The sequence below is a fragment of the Triticum dicoccoides genome, chromosome 7A (assembly GCF_002162155.2).
Source record: "Triticum dicoccoides isolate Atlit2015 ecotype Zavitan chromosome 7A, WEW_v2.0, whole genome shotgun sequence".
Lineage (NCBI taxonomy): Eukaryota > Viridiplantae > Streptophyta > Magnoliopsida > Poales > Poaceae > Triticum > Triticum dicoccoides.
In genome coordinates, this window is record NC_041392.1 from 305,856,411 (window position 1) to 305,878,790 (window position 22,380).

Here is a 22,380-nt window from a genome sequence, read left to right on the forward strand (position 1 = left end):
TGCATACCTCCAGCCGGATACCACCATCATTTTGCACAACATCCACAGCAGTGCGGCCGTTCCGGTAGACCCCTTCTCCACCATTGGGATCGGCCTTCCGGACTGGCTGGGCTTGAATACGTATGATGATGCCTACATGAGATTGAAGAAGATAGCAATTGCGGACCCGCAGACAAAGTGACGCGGCTACGATGATTACTATCTTATCGCAATGTTCGACATAATGATTGCCATCAATGCAAGAGGCAGTAACGGCAGAGGCTGGCGCATGTTGGCGGCGGCAGATTTGTACCCCTACACGTTCGAAGACGCCGTGCGCCATCTAGGCCGCATCTTCGCGGTGACAAGCCAGGGGAGTTGTTTCATCTGGTTGCCATCCTACGGTACGGGAGATTACAAACGGAATGCACAAACCATCATTTGCATCCCTAACGGTACTCCATTATTTTGCAGGGACTAGTCATCCCCCGATCAAAATAAGATCACCGATCCTGGATGTGCATTTGCATCCGTGATTCGGTCTAACCTGGAACCTTGTAGCTGACTTTTGCATATTGGGATCAACTATCTTAGCAGTCGTTACCCATGGTACCACTGATGTGCAAAACGGTCACACAATCTATCACGATCGGACCATCACCATCTAGCTAGGTATCCATTTTTTAACCCTCTCGCCTTCTCTTTCATTGTTGTACTAGTAGTATACTTTGTAGTACTAGTAGGAGTACTTTTTACCTTGGAGGACGCGTATAGCTAGCTAGGCCCTTGAAGACTTGAACCCACTAGCTGCCACCATTTTTGTTTTTCCATGTCTTACTATCTCATCCATGTAGCCAAGAGTGTCTATATATAATAAGTCGGTTATTTTACTTCCTCTATACAGGAGTAGTACGATTTTCTGCACAGTATTACTGACCGCCATATTTGAGCACAACATTATTATGCATGGACCTTGACTATGTATGTCACCATGTGTCCAAATCTAGGATGCCGTGTGTACCAGATGAACGGTGCCGAGTTCGACCCCCGTGATGCTACGTGGGTGCCGAGGAACACTCTTGGAGAGTACTCGCTTTTCATTGGGGACAGCTACCCCATTGTGAAGCGGATGCCACCTTCCGTGCACGACACGGAAGGCCTGCCGTTCATGAAGCATGGTTGTGTCTTCAGTGCGCACCGCCGGATGAACGACATGCTGGGACACTCTATCCCTGATTTATGCCGCTTCAACTTGGATGAGTCTCCATTGTGTGGAACCGGACTAGAAAGCTGCGACAATGATTCCCGTTGCACACCGCTATGGATCGTGCCATCCATGAAGAACACCTGGGACTGGAACCTGGAGGAGGACATGTAGCCCATCTATAACGTGTAAGTGGAATACGGTAATTGTGAACAGTAGCGCTGTGAATAAATGTAGACTAGTCGTGCACAAATTTATCACATGAATTGGAGATGAACTTGTGTGACATACTGGCATTTGTCCTTTAGAATTTATTACTAGTAAATGTGTTATGTGTACGTGCAACTTGTGTGGTTGTTGCACGGGCTCCAACATGCTCTTTGAGAAAAAAAGGTGGCACAGCTTTGGATATACGTGACGTGGCGGCATCATATAGTAGCATCGTTCGCTATGGTTGTAGTACACTCCTACTAGGACAACAACTCCTATAAAACCTTGCGCTTGGCTCTTTGCCTCTTTGGGAGGTTCAATAGTTCGTACTCGTGTGAACCTTGCACTTGGCTCTTCGCCTCTTCGGAAGGTCCAACAATGATGATACTACAATACAATATGCTTCTGGCAATCTGACACCGATTGAACTGCTGCACGTCCACCGCGAGGGCAAGGGCGAGGGAGAGGGAGAGGGAGAGGGAGAGGGCGTTGTAGTCAAAACCCTATCCTCGTCCTGCGAACCACCACGTGCGTGGGCGAGGGAGAGGCGTAGTAAGCAAGGTTCTCCTCGTTCGGCAAGTTGACGGGACACATCAAAGTAGTACTAGTAGCCGTAGTCCATAATGCGTCCTTTCCGATTAATATGGCTTAATTTGAAACGAGAAAAATACACTGGCGGTCAACGTATGTAACAATACGCTCTTTATGGTCACTATATATATTTGTGCGGCGATTATACGATCACTAGCTCATCGTAGAGCACCGTATTGCACCCTACTGACCGGCCACATAGTCGACGTGGCACTTTGTTGACTGGTTAAATTGTCACCTGGTTTCTGGGTCCCACCTGTCAGTTGGCAGAGCAAAGAAATCAGTTAAACAAAACTTTACACAGGCGCGACACGAGTCCAACCCTTGCGCGCGAACCGCCTTGGTTGTGTGTGTGAGTGCATGCACGTGTCCTCCCTCGGTCTTCCAACAAAGAGTGTACATCGTCTATAAAACAAAGAGTGTAGTACATGATGTACATCGACACTTCCAATGCATTTAGCCTTCAATCTAAATCGATATTGATTGACTAATGCACCAACTTGTGCTGTAGGTCTAGGCTACATGTCTATCCTTAATTACAGCATGCAACGGCCTTCATTTAATCCTCTTATCTCAATGGTCGCATGCACACATAAGTCTGCTACTTTTGGGTGTTAATTATGCCCTGGTCAATGTGTAAATATCTAAATGTACAGTCTTTCACGGGCGTAGGGAGTAGGTTGAGCACTTGAGCGTGAGCGTGTGTGTTGCGTGGTGTGTTGTGTGCTGCATGGATGCGTGAGTGTTGCGTGCGTCCATGTGTACGTGTGAGTGTTGCATGTTGCATGCATGCATGCATGGGGCTTACTCCCTCCCATTGACATGTTCATATTTCAAGCTTCCTTTGTTCCCTTCATATGGTGATACTCCCTCTGTTTCCAAATAGTACGAAGTAAAAGCCTCCCTCTGTTCCCAAATACGGAGTATTTGTCTTTCTACAGATTTCAAGAAGTGACTACGTACGGAGCAAAATGAGTGAAGTGAGCGTAGAGGCATAGGGATACTGTACAAAGGAAGTCCTCGCGATCCATTATTCCCCATCTCGGTCAGAGAGAACTATTCAACTAGTCTTCGTAGTGAAGTGACAATACACGCTACAGCAGATGGGACACGTAATTAATAAGCTGAACCAGCATGTTGGTGCTACTAAATCAGCCTTACCCAGTACTGCCATCATGTTTGCCAGTAGAGCACGCTTCCGCAAATACGCCTACGCACCTCTGTCATCCATTAACTGACATATGGGCCCTATTGTGGTAGACCCACATGTCATTGGTGTAACTATTTACACTCCGAAGGAAGGTATATCCTGGTAGTAGTACTAGTAGAATTGAGATTGAATGCACTTTCTTCCCCGTCTTCCACTCTTCTTCCTCCTCTCTTCTTCTTCCTCCTCTCTTCCCCATCATCGGCCGCACACCATTTACCCCCGCTCACTGCTCGCCCGCCCGCGCCATCTTCCTTGGTAGCTCACGCGTACCATATCCCCCCGCTCACTGCTCGACCACACGAGGAGAAGCTTCTTTGCTCGCCCGCCCGAATCCACTTCCCCGCTGGCTCGCAGGCACCGAAAACCCCAATGGCAGAACCGACTGACACGCAGAGCCGCGATTGGAATCCCTCCCCGATGTTCTTTGGAGCAGATCTATAGTCGTATGGACCTACTCAGCAACGTCCGTCTGGCCGCATGCTCGGTGTCTTTGTATCGTCTACTCGTCTGCAACTGGTCGGCTCTTTTCAAGACACCCTGCTTGCTGATGCCCGATCCTCGCAGGTGGCCCAGACACCGACTTCATGATCCTACGGAGGTTGTCGTGGTGCCCCTCGACATGCTACCACTACCCGTCCACCTGTCCTTCATGCGCGGCCACTACTGGGCGGGCATGAAGGCCAACTGGATCATCCTCATCCACCACACCGGTAGTCCGTGGCGTCTCGTGGATATCTACACCCAGCGAGAGATCATCCTTCCATCGTTGGATACCGCCGCCATCGAGCCTCGCGACCCGTCGGACACTCCTGCCTACTACGCACGAGACGCGTCAATCTTTTGGCTCGACCTCTGTTTGCAGAAAGTTGTAATCTGCGAAGTGCCTACACCATCAGAAGACTACATGGATTACAAGCTCATTGCCTTGTTCAACATGGGATTAGTCTATCTAGAATTCGGTCGCCATACATGGTTATGGCTCATCATCAATCCTATTGAGGCAACATTTTTGTCTGATGATATAGTGCACGATGGCATCGTTTACGCGGTCGACGCACAGATTGGCTGCCTATACAAGTGGAATCTATCGTCATGTAATTTTTCTATCTCATCTCATCTTTACCTTATGAATACGACTGCCTGTTCATTTGTTACAAATTTAGAATGCATAGCATGTCTATAACCACATCATTGCCATATGTTCCTCTCATTTCCTAGATTTTTACGACCACACATGTTATTGTTAGAGTTGATATGAGAACAATTGGCATCTAATGATTGTTAGAATACATATTATGAGCATAACATCATGATTGCTATATGTTACTCTCGTTTACAATTTTTTTATAACAACGCATGTTATTGCTTAGAGTTGATATGAGAACAGTAGTAGTAAGTGCTATGGTAGAATATCAGTAGGCGCTGTCATAGCTGTTTTTCTCTCATTGTTACATGATGTTTGAACCATGACATATTGCTAGAATATGAAAGCCATTGGCTTATTTTTTTAACTTGGGGTATGATTATGACCACGACATTGCAATTCTCTGTCTATGATATGTGTCACTGTTATAATAATCTTAATTCCACACATACTCTGAACATGATTGTTTATTTTTGTCCTTTTGGTCTCCAATTTGAATTGTTGCAGCAGACACAAATGCGCTAGCCTTCATGATTCCAGGACCTGGAATCATACCAACCAATGGGTGGTGGTTTATCGCTCGTTCAGCTGACGGCGGTCATTTGATGCTCATTCGCACGTACCAAATTGACCAAACCATTACATCAAACCACATGCAGTACAATGCATGGGGCGTTCGTGACATTGATGGCTATGGCTGCTTCGTGTTCGAGAAAGATCCCACCTCCGTTGGGCCAGGCGTATTCAACTAGAGGCGGGTTTACAGCCTCGACAACCACTCCTTGTTCCCCAGGTTCAATTATCCGATCATCCAACCAATCATCAATCATATCACTGACGATGATTACTGTGCTATGCAACTTCCATTCGCGAGGGGGGCTATGTTTACACATCATACCATGGGTTTCATGAATCATCATATCCAGAGATTCGTCGACACAGCTTGTTGCTAGATAATCTTCAGTGTGTGAAAGGCATCAAGCTTCCATGCGATGGATGGCTTTTGCAAACCCGAAATGCGGCGATGTGGTTCATGCCAACAGCAAATATGCACAACTTGATTCGTGCTGATATCTAGACTGAGCCATGTATTCTGTTGTTGTAGCACGACCCTCTTTTGTTGGATATTATGTACTATTGTTAGTTTGAAGCACTCCTCTGGTTTGAAGGATAGATACCTTCCTGGGATCAAGTGCATCCTAACTCACCTGCATAGAATGTACTGATAATAATGATGAAGATGTTGTGTAGAAGCCATATATATTCTGCTACCCTCAGTCCCTATAAGGGCGCGACGTGCACACCACAGTAGAAACTCCCGACCCGCCCCCAACCTAATCCCGCCTCCTACCGCCGGAGGCAGCCGTCGTGGGCGAGCGAGTGACGGCAGCAGCCGGAGCGAGGGAGCCCACGGCGCCGTGACGGGTCGCTGCTCCGACCCACGCGCTGCCGTCGGCCGGCCGTCTGCCCGCTCCCCGCCTCCAACCTTCGGCGCCGCGCTGCACCCCCCACCTTCCACATCCGGCGACCCACCGCGCCCCCCACCCAACTCCCTCCCCAGTGACGCACCGCTGCCCGGCTCCCTCCCCGGCGACGCGCCTCCAGACTCCTTTCCCTACTAATGTACGATGCATGACCCGAGCGCCTGACTGCCGCATATGAGGTTGCGCACCGCCGCCGGCCCAACCGTCCCCGTCAGGATCCCCCGCCTCCCACTGTGGCTCCTCACCGCCACCATGGGATCCTAGCCGGCAGGCTCCGCCGAGCGCCCCGTGCCCGGCCGCCTCGCTTCCATCACCGGTCATCGCCCCTCCATCATGCCTCCTCCCACAAACCCAATCCAGATCCAGCGACCTCCACCAGGATGCACGTCGGTCTCGCCGTGGTCACATCGGCAGTTCAACTGGTCCCTCCATGGCCGGTCGCTCAAAGTGCTACGTATAAGGTCACCCCATGCTCTACCCTTGGGCCTGGCTCAGCTTTCTCCCTCCCATCCTATATCTCATCTACCTACTTGTCCTGCTCTATTTCCCTCTCCTGAACTGTGGATCATGCATCAACTCTCTCGCTATGTGGTGTTCTTGCTCCCTCTCTCGTAGCTACAACATGGTCACACACTAGCTAAATGGATCCAAAAAATGATTATGGATAATTGTTGTTCTGATCTCTAGTTTCTATGAACTGATGGGTAAGATTCTCTCTCTCATGCTCTCTCTCTCTCTCCTCATCCTTTGTAGTTTGTGTGAAGTGATAGTTTAGACTCGATGAAATCCGTTGTTTGTAGTTTGTGTGTACTGATAGTTGAGACTATGAATTCCATGCTTTGTAGTTTGTATGAACTGATAGTTAAGACTCGATGAACTCCATGCTTTGTAGTTTGTGTGAACTGATAGTTGAGACCTTGAAGAGTTGTCCATCTCGACTCGGTGAACTCATAGCTGATAGTTTTGTGAAGTGAAAATTCCTTTTCAAGTTCTTGTGGTATTTGATACTTTGTGAGCTAATAGCTGATACTTTGAGATGGATGTATTATCAGGCATGAAAATGATGTCAAATATGTGCAGTTTAATGGATGAGTCTTATCTAGATCCTTTTAATCTGAAGGTAGTTGCACCACTAAGGAAAGTAAAAAACCAGTATTTTCTATAGACAAGAAATGGGCATTTGGATCAGTAATCGTCCATTACTAGAGGTGTTTGTCACTTGACCATTTTCCATAACTAGTTTCAATTCATGGACTACCGGCACTTGCAAAATCAAAGAGGCTGACCATATCAAAGTGCCCAAAGTTGAAGCAAAGGAGATGAGATGCTACAAAAAAGGTACACATGCCAATAGTAGTTTTACCTTCCAGCCTTTACTCCGCTCTTGTCTGAAGTTTCTAAAAGAAAATCATTAACTTGAAACTCCCCACCTCTTCAACGGGTCTAGCCATAGCTGCAGGCAGTAGAGGATAAAAAATGCATGGATTAATTGGAACAAATCACACATAGGCTATGGGCTACGGATCACACACACATATTAGCAAAAATGAGCTATAGATTAGATTGATTGATACCTCCTAGTGTAGTATTTCTGTAACTGTATTTGGTCTGCACTTATAGGATTTAGGGAAGTACTGCAAAAATGTCTTGCATTTAGTTACAGAGGTAGTATCTGATAAACAACATCAGTTCTCATATAAAAATAAAAAAGGTGTCTTAACTCCACCTTGCAAAACAACATTAGTTCTGTACAAAACAACAATCTCTCACACACAATACAATAACTTGTTACTTCTATGGAGGCATGGTGCTCACTATATTCTCTCAACCTTGATTGTCTTGCAGTGCTTATAGGCTTAATTGTGAATAGAACACTTTATTTCTTTTTTTATACTCAGAAGAAACCTTGTGAACGTTCAGATCAGGGAAACATGAGGGCTCACCAACAAAAGCCACTAAAAATTATAGAAATTTATAGGGGTGGGTGAAGTACAAGAATACAAAAAGTTAAGAGTTGAGAAAGCGAAAAAGTTCAGAGGCCTCTTCCATTCACAAACGCACGCCTCTGGCTACTTGAGACGCGTCGGCGTCATCACCCATCCAAAAACGCAGTGCCTATCAAGCTGCTTTGTCAGAAGCTTGCATCGATAGTTAACCCGGTACTATTACTGTTACCTACTATTTATGCTAATGTTGTACTTTTGCTCTTGCTTATTAAGGCCTGCATCGATAGTTAATCTTGAATTGGATGCGTTATTCTATGTTAGGTGAATGAAGCCTCGGGGCCAGGGGTCACCTGCACTACAGAATACAAGTGTTTGCAGTTTGCTCACTAGAAAGTTGAATGAGACTACATCATTATTACTCAAAAAAACATTTTTTAGAATTGTTTTTTGTGTCTGTGGCAAAAAATATATTTTTTGGTTAATGCAATCCTCCCGTGGAAGCACTAAAACACCTGCATGTTTTAGTGTACATGTTAAAACTGCACTAATTTTGGTGTGCATGTGTTTTAAAAAAACACCTATTACACATTTCTTGTTGAAAGTCGATGTCTTTGCTTGATTGTTTTTGCTTACGGAAATGAAATTTATTGGTTACAGGTTTCCTTTTTCATCCGTCCCTCTGATTGTTTTGGAAAATAGAGATGGGAGCAACCTGCAATTTGTGCTGCATGTTCACTGAAAAAGTTTGGATCCTGACCAGATTATTCTCAAGAAAATTCTTTTGATGTGGTAAGCTTGGTAGCATAATTTACTAGGCAGGAATATATGCAACTTGTACATTTCTTGACTGCCAATAATTACTTAGGTCCACATAGTTTCAGAACCGAATGTCAGAAAAATGATGCTTTTTCAGTTACTGTACATTACTTGGCATTTGAGCCCTCACTATTGTCAAAATGTCAAAGCTAGTGTAATCCCTGTTGAGATGCTGCTCTTCTGAATTTTGGTTCCCACAACCAAGTCTGGTGGCTTAGATATTTATTTTCAACAAGTACTGATAATAAAAACTAAAAGGTCACCCATCACAAAAGTTCACATAGCATTATACTTGTTCGCGTAGTATTGTCTAGCAAGTACACAAGTCATGCTCGTCTAGTAAGTACAGAAGTCATGCTCTTATTCCACATCATGCAAGTTAAACTATATATTCCCCAAGGATGTCGCCCTCAGTCCGACTATTGCCGCTGCTTCAAAACAGAGAAATTTGATTCGACCAGTAAGTTATTAGCTGACTTCATTTTTATAGTTAATGGGCTCATTAACAACCTCATTTTTTGAACTGATTAATAGTCGTTACTAAATGCTAGATTATTTGGACTGATTGATAGTACACAAAATGGTTAGCAAAAACTTATTTTTGATTATTTAATTACTGGTAGTCAATCAAGGCATGGACGAGATTCTCTTTTAAACTGAAACCTGTATTGTATTTTTGAACTGATGCAGGATAGAGAAAAAGAAAATGAAGAGAATGATTACCGTCTCATTTGCCTCGATTTACTATAAAGAACACATGTGACAGTAAGTCCAGGTATTACTACACGTGGAGTATGAAAAATACTTTTACTGAGAGTTCACTTAAATCCTGCATGGCTACTAGCCATTGGAACTCTTTTGATTTTTCTATAGATCTTGCTCTGGCGGCGTGTTCGGGTATTTTGGACTTCAGATTTGGAGTACCACTTATCTGTCGCAACCTTTCATCATTCACTTAAAACATTCGATTGATCATACATTGAGTACCATATAACTGGAATAACCGATGCAAGTCGAAGTAGGATTGGCCGGTGCTGCCGGCTGGCGTCAAGTTCGATCCCACGGATTAGGAGCTGATCGAGCACCTTGAGGCCAAAGTGAGTGCTGACAGCGCGAGATTTTAGTCTCTCATCGATCTGTTCATACCAACCATCGACAGCGAGCACGACACATGTTACACCCAACCTAAGAAACTTCCAGGTAAGACACCGATCGGACGTCTACTTGCACAAACATATTCCTTTGTTTATAGCTCTATTTTTCTTTTTAGACGCAGACCTGGTGAAGCAATTACAATTTGACAGTTAATAAAAAGTGAAACAAGTGACTGCAACATGCCAAAGATGTTATGAAATGCCAACTAGGTACACTAAAACATGTATTCCACAATACTGCAGGTATCACACTGAGTGGCCTAAGGAAGCATTTCTTCCAGCGCAATTCTAGGGCGTTCAAAAGGGGCACGTGGACGCGTCGCAAGATACAGTCGGAGTGCGGCATGCACGCGATGTGGCACAAGACCGGCAATACCTTGCCGGTGATGGTCAACAGCCGGCGGACGGGCAGCAAAAAAGGTTCTGGTGTTGCACACCAACAAGAACTTTGACCAGCAGAGGACCAACTGGGTGATGCACCAGTACCACCTCGGGGACCCGGAGCAAGAGAAGGAGCGGGAGCTGGTCCTCTGCAAGATTTTCTACCAGACGAACACTAGGGCCAGGAGTAATAAGATTATAAGTTAGTTTGGTATTGGTAGTTGTACTACCTTGTCGTCCGCAAGTTGGTATTGTTGTTAACGATCTTTTGATATGAACTTGCATTTACTTCCAACCATCATGCCGAGGGTCGACGTGGATATAAAGCTGAATCATTTGTTTCGAAACGAATTTTCAGGCACCTGATTTTTATTTGATGGGTAGCATAAGCACCTGCCGTTCGAATTCCCAGTTCTCCAATTTTTTCGAAACAAGTGCATGCACTTATTATCACGATAAAAACAATATCCGTGTTGCATCCCAGTTATCAGTCTGTACTTGTAGAATTCTCTCGTTTATTGAGCACGTATATTGTTTTTTCAGGTCGAGCAAGTTTCAACTGGGCTGTAGACTGCCCAGGGTTGGTTTTGTTTTTAACAGGCCCAGCCCATGACGACAACGGGGCACAAAGATCCAGTAGTTATCTACTCGCCTCTGCCCCGCCAGCGTTAGTTATATTTTGTCTTACAACATCCGCGGGCAGTTTTTTTTACTGAATCAAACACACAGCCCAGTTCTATTTTCCTCTTGAAACACATGTCCTACATCCGTTTTCTAATATCTACCTATAGTTTTACTAGTTCATATACACGTATCATTATATTGAAAACACATAAAATTCCCTTTTCATATTTACATCCTTATTTTTGTTGTTTTTTCCCACCCAGCGCGGATTTTTTTACCACTGGTTTTTCCTTAAACCAACTCAATTGTCCCACGTCTTATTTGCTTACAAAAACAAAACGATTTTTTGGAAAATCAATAAGTTCTTAAAAAAATGTTTATCATTTCGGGATTTCAACAGTTCGGACTCCACCGAAATATGTAAAATAAGGTTGAACTTTTTGACTGTGGTCCTGGGTAGAAAATGGGCTGTAATAAATTACTTAAGAATTAGCAAATGGGCTGCAAATTATAAAAAGTAGCAAATGGGCTTTATGTTGTCTGCCATAGATTTGGAGGCTGACTTGTGGGCCTACTAAGTTCATGCGTACACAAGGTTTCTCAAAAAATAAACTTAGTCAACAATTGACTCTACCAGCGTCAGATCGTTAGATGTCAATCTAACGGCAATCGTGCTTCTTTAGTCTCTGATCTTCCTACCCCAGCCGCCCAAACGAGCGCCGTCGGAACCGCCTGCTCCCGCCTCCTGTGGCCGGCAGTGCCGTCGCTCGCATCCCAGGCCTGTCTATCCATCTACTCACCCACACCTCCTGTTATTTTCCGGCGACGGCAGCCGAACCAGTCAACCCTCGTACTCTCCACCGCGTGGGTAGCCACTGCCGTGTCTTCCCCGGCTCCATGTCGATCCCTTCGTAGGCCTCGCCGTCGTCCACTGCCCTGATGCTCTCGGCGCAGCGTGGTCAATGATGTCCATCCAATGGCCGTAGTGCTTCTTCAACCTCTGGTCTTCTTGCCCCAGCCGCCCAAAGCAGCGCCGGTCATGCCGCATGCTCATGCCTCCTGTGGTCGGCTGTGCTGCCGCGGAGGCCTCACTGTCCCCATACTACCCCCACCGCTGGCCAGGCCATCCCACCACTCACCCACTCCCCCTATTATTCTATGGCAACGACAGCCTCACACCGCAGCCGAACCAGTGAACCCTCGTACTCCTCTCCGCGTGGGCATCCACTACCGCATCTTCCCCGGCTCCGCGTCGTCCCCTTCCTAGGCCTCGCCGTCGTCCACCGCCGTGGTGCTCTCGGCGCAGCGTGGTCAATGTGGTCAACGACCGACTTCCATCGGAAGAGTACTGTACGTGGAGAGGCTGACAGCTGGGTCCACGGCAGCCACAAGGAAGTGCCTCCTTATTACACGCAAAATAATTATTCCTCCACCTGACAGCAGGGACCCACCGGACGGGCCACTAGTATTTTGTGGAAAAAACGTTTCCCCCCTGACTGCTGGGACCCACCGGACGAGCCACCATATTTCGTGAAAAAAACGTTTGCCCCTGACTGTTGGGACCCACCGGACGGACCATCGTATTTCGCGAAAAAAACATCCCCCCCGCTGTCAGTTCGGACCTACCGGAAGTGCCTCCTTATTACGCACAGAAAAATGAATACCCCCTGCTAGCTGGGACCCACCATGGTGGGAGGCTGACTTGTGGGCCTACTAAGTTAACGGGGACGGAGGGCTTTTTCAACTTAGTCAATATGAACGATTCTAGCTCCAGTGACCGTACGATGTCCATCCAACGGTCGTCGTGCTTCTTCAATCTCTGCTCTTGCTGCTCCAGCCGCTCAAACAAGCGCCGGCGGGACTGCCTGCTCCCTCCTCCCCGCGGCCGGCTCTGCTGTCGCGCAGGCCTCACCGCCCCACCGTACTCTCATCGCTGGCCTAGCCATCCCTCTACTCACCCACACCTGCTGTTATTCTCCGCGATGGCAGACGAACCAATAAACCCTCGTACAGTCATACTCCCCTCCACGTGGGAAACAAATGCCGAGTCTTCCCTGCCTCCGTGACGTTCCCTTCCTAGGCCTCGCCGTCGTCCACCGCCCCGGTGCTCTCAGCGCGGCCTGGTCAACATGGTCAACGATCGACATGCATCTGAAGTGGACTATACATGGTGAGGCCGACAGCTGGGTCCACGGCCGCACGTAAGGAAATGCCTCCTTATTACGCGCAAAATAGTGATTCCTCCACCTGACATTAGGGACCCACCGAAAGGGCCTCTGTATTTCGCGAAAAAAATGTTACCGCCGCTGACAGCTCGGACCCACCAGCTATATCTTCGCACGCACAGAAGTGCCTCCTTATTATGCACAAAAAAATGAATACTCCCCCTGTTAGCTGGGACCCAGTATAGTGGCAGGCTGACTTGTGGGCCTACTAAGTTGACGGGGACGGAGGTCTTTGTCAACTTAGTCAATATGCACGATTCTAGCTCCAGCGACCGTACGATGTCCATCCAACGGCCGTAGTGCTACTTCAACCTCTGGTCTTCTTGCTCTAGCCGCCCAAACCAGTGCCGATCGTCCCTCGTGCTCCTGCCTCCCATGGCCGGTTGCGATGCAGCGGAGGCCTCACCGGCCCCTACTACTCCTACCGCTGGCCAGGCCATCCCTCTACTCACCCACACCCCCTATTATTCTGCGGTGACGGCAGCCTCACACCGCAGCGAACTAGTGAACCATCGTACTCCTCTACGCGTGGGCATCCACTGTCGTGTCTTCCCCGGCTCCGCGTCATCCCCTTCCTAGGCCTCGCCGTCGTCCACCGCCCTGGTGCTCTCGGCGCGGCGTGCTCAACGTGGTCAAGGAATGGCTTCCATCGGACGTGGACTGTACGTGGAGAGGCTGGCAGCTGGGACCACGACCGCAGCAAGGAAGTGCCTCCTTATTACGTGAAAAATAATTATTCCTCCACCTAATAGCGGGGACCCACCGGACGGGCCACCGTATTTCAGGAAAAAAACGTTTCCCCCTGACTGCTGGGACCCACCAGCTACACCTTCGCACGCAAGGAAGTGTGTCCGGGCAAAAAAACAAAACGATTCGCCCCCCGGACTGCTGGGACCCACCAGCCACATCATCGCATGCAAGGAAGTGCCTGACAGTCGGGACCCACCTGGTCGAAGCGTACGTAGCGTTGTCATTCTGGTCGCGAACGTGTACGTACATACTGGTCTATATAGAGGCGCGCACATATCGTAGTAGAGGCGCGCACGTAGCATGTACACATACGTACAGCAGCCAGGGTGCAAGAAAGAAAATACGGCCACATATGTGTACATACGGGTGGGGTCTCGAACACCTACTCGCGCATACGTATGGCCAGGGCTCGTGTACATGGCTGGGTCGGAACGGAGAAATAACTTCGTCGTCGTGTTCATGGGGAGGCAACGGAATGTGTCGTGTTCATGGGGAGGCAACGGAATGCGTCGTGTTCATGGGGAGGCAACAAAATGCATCGTGTTCATCGGGAGGCAATGGAACGTGTGGGAGCCAACCGGCTGGGTCGGTACGGAATGCGTGGTCGTGTTCATTGGGAGGGCTTCGATGGAACAGGCGATGGAAATGAGGCCTGGCGTACCGCAGAACGGAGGAAACAGACCTCCTTCGGTCGAAATGGGGGTCCTATTGATCAGGAGGGGTGTGGCGTACCGCAAAACGGAGGAAACGGACCTCCTACGATCGAAACGGGGGTCCTGTTGATTGGGAGGGGTGTGGCGTACCGCAAAATGGACGAAATGGACCTCCTACGGTCGAAACGGGGATCCTGTTCATCGGGAGGGGTGTGGCGTACCGCAAAACGGGACTCCACGGGATACTGTTCATCTCCACTGTCGACCTCCTCCAGCCTCCAGGGGCTCTTGTTCATCCATCCTCCACCGCGCGCTACTCCACCGGCTACTGTTCAACCACCCCTCCACCATCTACCGTTCTTCCAGCCCTCCACACCACGGGGTCCTGTTCAACCACCCCTCCACGGGAACCCCTCCACCATCTACTGTTCATCCATCCCTCCACGCTACAGGGTCCTGTTCATCCAGAGGCAACGCCACTGCTCACTGTTCATCTAACACCCCCCCAACGATCACTGTTCATCCCAGAGGCACCATCGATCGGCTTCAGTTAGCAGCAGTAGCGAAGGAATCGCTCGATCGGGTTCAGTTAACAGCCATCGATCAATCGCTCGGGTTCAGTAATGCGTAGCCTGCAGTGCAATCGCTCGGGTTCAGTTAGAGCCCAACGCCTTGCTCGGGTTCAGTTAGAGCCAACGCCTCGCACACACGCGCATACGTGTACGAGATAAACGCGCATCGCTCGGCCCCGACCTCCCACCATAACTGGGAACTCCCCGAAATTTTCCTCGCCCTCGCTTCTACCACAGTTTTTTCCATCATGGACGACCCAACGAATGTCATGCAGCTGCGTCTCCTACTCGCCCAGGACGAAAAGCCCATTTTCTGTCATGATTTTTTATCATAGAAGTAGGAGCCCACCACATCTATGATGATACCGGGTTTTGTCACAATTATCATCATAGAAGTGTCATATGTATGATAGGAAAAAAATTGTTCGGCCCAAAATGTCACGGATGTGTCTTTTTTTTGTAGTGTAACCAGGGACACGGCTAACCATGATTAGTTTGTACACTCTGCAGAGGTTTGTGCACTTTTCCCCACAAGACTCGATATCCTCCGTTGGATTTCTCGCACTACAAGGTGTTTGAGAAACGGATGACCGAGACATAGTCTTTCAGAAGCATTAGCACCTTACGATGGGTACACCGGTACACCTACATCCCCTCCATCTGCTAGTCTACCATTGTAAGAGTTCACACGACTTAATCAACTATGCCAGAGCCCATAATGGCATGTGGCTGCACACGGAAGTTTCTAGTACGAATAATCTTATGATCCCTTTGAGCCTGGGTGGCCATCCATAGGAAAATCACACGATACCCCGGGATTTCCAAAAATACAGGCAATCACTGGGTTCCCCAGGTGCCTCAATCTACCCAGATGTGTATTAAAGTTTCCACCTTAGTTGAACCATTAAATAACAATCTCACATCTGTCATGGATTCACTCACCCAATCCACGTCTACGAGCATAGCAAAGTAGTATAAGCATAATGTAGTAGTAACTCCCGAGGTTTGAATGCAGGGCAATAGGTTCCTACCTCATCAACTACTTCCCAATACCCACATGTTATTAAATCGTAACCATGCAATGTTTGAGGGTGAAACTAATGCATAAAAACTGGGTATGAAAGGGATATGATCAAAGTGTGAACTTGCCTGCAATGTTAATGAAGATGACTCGCACTCAAAACTCTTGATAGTTCTACTCGTCACACTCTGTTCAATCTATCATAAGCAAGCAATAGTAACCACACATAAGCAATCACTCAAAAGACCGGAAAGAACGAAGAATACGATTCGGAAAACATCAAAACCAAGCAAATAACTCTTGCAACAGAAAATAATTTCTAACAGTATCAAAATTATATGAATTTGGCCTTATCCGAAAGTTTAGGTCAAGAGCTTTGATTTGCAAAAAGAATCAACTCAAACGGAGTTATAAAACTCAAGTTACGATCAAACGAAGTTCAAATACAAATTTGTTTGAATTCAAATTTTAAGACTTTCAAAAATATTGATTTAACCCGAATCGGATGATTTTTGGAGGCTCCATGGGTCTATATTTATAGGTGGAAAAGGGGCTTAGGAGTCAAAGGCTAGGCAATGTGGGACTAAACATAGACGGAAATATACGAAACAGAGAAGAAAAAGGCTAACGCCTCGCACGGGCCTAAAGGCCTCAGCCGCGCGCCGTACACGGGCTGCATTTTTTTGCGAAGTCTATTTTTTCTGAAATTTGTTTTTTTAAACTAAACATTAATGAAAATAAAATAAAAAAGAAAACAAAATAAAAGCAGGCTGGCCTGCTGCTATGCTACGCATGTGGGCGGCGGTTAGTTCAAGGCGCACGCGTAGTTTTTTTTCTTATTTTATATAGAAACAAAAAAAGAAAACTGGATAACGATAATAAAATAAAATTTTATATAGGCATATTATATATCAAAATTTTCAGAAAAAGATTTTCTACAACATGAACATTTCTCTAGTGCCAAATAAAATTCACGAAAATTCAAATAATTCAAACAGTGCTACTTCTACAATAAAACCCAATAAAAATCATTTTAAAAATACCAAAATGATTTCAAAATTATTTCTCTCCAATTTTCTGATGTAGGTAATCATTCTACCCTATTTTCCATTTATTTTATTTTTGGAGAAAAATAATTTGAATAAAACCCAAATAACTCCAAATTGAAAATAATTTCAAACGGACTTTAAATTTGATCCTTTTAAACTTCCAACTCATATTTCATATATTTTGAAGAAGTCATTTTATCTTCTCTCATGAAAATTATTGAGTTGCTTAAAGTTTTTGAATTTGAAATATTTCCAAATAAAATTCAAATCTTTTCAAAGACCCCTTTTCATTTAATTAAATGGAAGAAGTTATATCATCTTCTCTCGAGGGTTCTGTATTTGAAAAGAATTTGAATTCACGGAGATCAAAATGCAAAAAGGTGAAAGTTTTGGGAAAGTCCTTTTATTCCCTCTCATTTAACTTCCAAAAAGTTTCGAATTTTACTCAATCAATCACACAACAATCAAACAAACAATATATCTATCTATTTATTATAACATTCCAAAATTTAGAATTTTGGGATGTTACAAACCTACCACCCTTAAAATGAATCTCGTCCTTGAGATTCGGAGAGGCTAGCAAGCAGAAGGTTAGGGTTTGGGGGTCTCCTCAAAATCCATCAATTGTCGCGGGAGGGGGTCTGGGGTGCTACCACCCCGAGAAGCATGGTTACGTTTCCATCAAAATTCATATACTTCATCCATATTGTTAACAGTGTCGGTCTTCTCAGATCTTCAGGATAATTCCTTATCTGGGCTCTTTCGGTAGTGGCATAACCTTTTCCTCAATTCTTCTGTCTTTCATCTTGGTAAGGTTCTTCTGTGACTAGGTCTTCTTAGCTGACGGGTCTGGCGCCAATACTAAACAACTATCGATATCTCATGGTGGTCAACCATTTATGGCTTCTCCTGTAGGAAATGGGTATAGGCTTCATTCTCACCGTATAACCTACGGTTGGCAAAAGCTTCCTTGTACAAGGGTCTATACCATTCTAAGGTTTAAACAAGGTTTAATATTGTCGTCTCTCTACTATAGGTAAGTCACTCAGATTTACCATCCCATATAGCAAGGCGAATAATAAGAGTAAGTCGGTATGGTGATCAATCCATCCCGCACCCAAATCATTACCTTGTACATGGTTTAGCGAATCTCACATTCTAACACTCGGTCATTCTCACAAGTATTGTAGAATTTCTCTTGTCGACGAACTAAGTTTGGATAAATCCATGGATTCTGCAAGCCAAACAAACATCTATCGTTCCTTCACAACTCTCAGGTTTTGCGTTACTCCTATAAAATTGGCGGTGGGTAAGGTCATACTCTCTTCCAGGGTTTTTCCTTCAGCAAGAGTGTGCTTGCTTCTTGGCAGGTCCTGGGGCCTGTGGGTTATGGCCCATCTCATCACTTGTAAACCTTGAACTCATCATCGGGGCAACTAATCATTAATCCAACATCCAGCTTCCTAGCATTCTTAAATCCATCCAATTGTACTTTCTCTCTTCCTTCTATACCAAACTTAGATGTGATTACTCAACTCATCATGGAGTTACAATTGCTCCATATTAACAACATTATACCTCCTCTATATCCAATAATAGTCCATCCCCTCATATTCTTGTGGTATCCCACATATCGAGTTAAAACTCTTACTTATTTTGTCCAAAGTCCACTTTGTGGAATATCATATATCCTTTCTAGGGGTCAAGGGTCCTCACAGTTACTACCACCCTTAAAATGCACAAATTCATCCATAGACCATACTTCGCATATCCTCGAAAATGGTCATACTCTTTCTTCATTGGGTAACAACTCATAAATTCCAAATCAATACCCACGACACTAACTTTATTGATTCTCAAATTATTACAATCTCCTGCATTTCCATTACATGCCTCAACTCAACACCTCAATAAAAGTTGCTCCCACTTCTACTACTATATTTCTCACAAACACAACTAATCATCACAAGTCTCCTTCTCCTTGGGACAATCTCTGGCAAAGTGCCCTGCTTCATTACAACGAAAACATATTACTTCTGACAAGTCCCGAGGTTTCCTTGTGATTATATAGCCTCCTTGGGTCCTTGGCTTCCTTTTTGGGCAATTGCTGAGGTAGTGCCCTGACTCCTTGCACCTATAACAGGTGATATGACTCATATCCTTCCTGGAATCCAATCTACTTCTCTTTCTGGACTTTTCCGTTCCAATAAGGGCTCCTATTTCCTGTGGGTCATACTCTACTTCCTCTGTCGGGAATACTACTAGATCCCCATTCAAACAATTCTGGGAGATGTGTCCTTCTCCACATGGATAGCATGACGTGGTGCAGGGTTTAATTGGGTCTACTTTGGGTGTGTTCTCCACTTCTTCCTTCATCACTTGTTCTTCTAAAATTTTCACGAGGGCTCCTTTCATTGCTTCTTTCTTCTGTTGGATGGTTCTTTGAACCACCGGGTAAATGTGACATTATGCAGGGTAGAGGGTAGTCCCTTCACAAAAGAAACAAGTAATCTGCCTAGTTGGGCATTCTTCATCTGGGTGACTTTCTTCACAATTAGGGCATTCATCCTTGTGTTCCTTATGGTTGTGTCCTATTTCTCCACAAAGCTTGCATGCACAAGGTTTCTTCATATCCTTTCCAGAAGGCTTCAATTTCTGAGACACAAACTGAGACTTTGGCAAAGTCAACTTAAATTCTTTCCAAGTGGTTACTCCTTGCCATCCATTGATGGTTTGATACATCTTCCACCAGGTAGGAGCACCTCTTTCAAAGCACTCAAGAGCATGTTGGGCCATATCCTTCCGGCTTGTTATTCTTCATATGATCTTCCATGTTCTGAATCCATCGGTTTGTCTCCAACTGAGTCATCGGTCCAGAAAATATGAGTTCATATCCATTCATCCTCTATTGTGTCCATGGGTTTTGGGGTGAGTTGAGAGAGATGGAGAGGGATACACACAATACAAATAATAGTTTTGAAAAGACAGATTTTATTTTGTGGCTGTCGAAAAAACATCAAACAAATGACAGCTCACAATCGTCACATCTAACGTAAGTATATAACATGGGTTTGGTTTTCTAAAGGTCAATAAATCTTCAACGTCGCCAAACTCTTCAGGTCTTGTTCGTGTCTCTGATGGCTTCTTCTGATCATGCTTGTCCTTCTCAAGTTCTTCTGCCAGATTTCTGTTGACGCGAAGTCTCTAATGACATCCTTTAATATTTCTGGAGTTGCGTTCCAAACTTCTGGGTTTCAACATCCTTGGCATGATCCATGGTCCTATTGTCCTTTAGTTCCTGACAAATCTCCGGTATCTCAAGGTTGTAGCTCCTCCAGCTTGGCTACTTTCAGCTTCTGGTTCCTGAGTTCTTCACAAAATGCTTCCTTGTCTAATACGGCTTCATGGAGCTCCATCTTAAAATTCTTGATGTACTACTCCAGATCCTAGTGATACATCGGCTAAGGTTAAAACTTCATCTTGTTGAAAGGTGCTCCATCAGCTTTCTTGTCATCCAATCCTTCCAAAGAAATGCAAGCTCAACTCAGCATGGTGAGCATAGTATCAGTGGCGATGACATCACGGATAACCGTGTTTCTGCGCTTGTCATTGCCATGAGCTATCTTCCATAGTTGATATCTCCTGCCTTAGGGTTTTCTTGACAAAACTTTGAGTTCTCATGCTCCATGTTCCGCTCTTTCTGCGATACACCTTGATCTTGGGTATTGATGGCTTCCATAGTCTAAAAAATTCCAATAGGGTAGCCTTCCTAGGTCATACAAATCTGGAAAATTCTACAAGGCCTTCAAATTCTCCTAGTCTTCGGAGTCTTCAACTGTTGTAGTTTCCATTATTATAATGCACGGTAAAATCCTCTTCATTCCGAAGTGGTCTTAGTTGTTCGATATCTTGTACTTCTTGAAGTGGTCTCATCAGCCGAATCTTCGTGTGGTAAAAAGGGAAAGGGGTATAGTCTCACTAAAAGGGAATATTTGAATAAGCTCAGAAGAGAAGAGAGGTAAAAGATCTTTTGAAAATGAAGTTGTAGAGAAAATCTTTCCTATGGGCTTGCCAATTTCTAGGGCACGTCCTACTGTCAACATGTGCTCTGATACCATCTTGTAGCGACCCGACCTCAGACGGTCAAGTCTCTGTGCTTAAGTGTCATCCCTGGATCGGTATGCTGACACACATAGTACTCGAGGATTTGTAATAGAGGTAAATAAAATGTATAAAGTATCGTATAATATCATTACCTCAATCCAAATAGCAGAAGTAACAAGGTTGTGGATTCCCATCAACACCAACGGCAAAGTTGAGTGTAGAAATTGTAACCCTAACGTATCACTTACTCGTCGTAAGAAAGTCCTGCAACATGAGACGTTGCAGCCACAAAGGGTTAGTACATTGAATGTACTGGCAAATTCATACCATAGGATAATGATGAATAATAGCTATCATTACATGCATATATGGCTGGTGGAAAAGCTCTATGGTTATAATGTTTTTGCGGAAAGCTAATTTTTCCCTACTGCAAAGGAATACATTTTATTTAACTACAAAGTTGGTTGAAAACATTGAGAATGGTCAACCCCATCTCAATCCCAATTAAAAGGTAATTAATAACCCAACAAAATTAATTTAGAGTGATGAGATCAACATGATAATCCAAGAACTAGATACTCAAAATGTCCATAACCGGGGACACGACTAACCATGATTAGTTTGTACACTCTGCAGAGGTTTGTGCACTTTTCCCCACAAGACTCGATCTCCTCCATTGGATTTCTCGCACTACAAGGTGTTTGAGAAACGGATGACCGAGACACAGTCTTTCAGAAGCGTTGGCACCTTACGATGGGTAGACCGGTACACCTACATCCCCTACATCTGCTAGTCTATCACTGTAAGAGTTCACATGACTTAATCAACTATGCCAGAGCCTATAATGGCATGTGGCTGCACACGGAAGTTTCCTGTATGAATAATCTTATGATCCCTTTGAGCCTGGGTGGCTGTCCATAGGAAAATCACACGGTACCCCGGGATTTCCAAAAATACAGGCAATCACTGGGTTCCCCAGGTGCCTCAATCCACCCAGATGTGTATTAAAGTTGCCACCTTAGTTGAACCATTAAATAACAATCTCACATCTGTCATGGATTCAATCACCCAATCCACGTCTACGAGCATAGCAGAGCAGTATAAGCATAACGTAGTAGTAACTCCCAAGGTTTGAATGTAGGGCAATAGGTTCCTACCTCATCAACTACTTCCCAATACCCACATGTTATTAAATCCTAACAATGCAATGTTTGAGGGTGAAACTAATGCATAAAAACTGGGTATGAAAGGGATATGATCAAA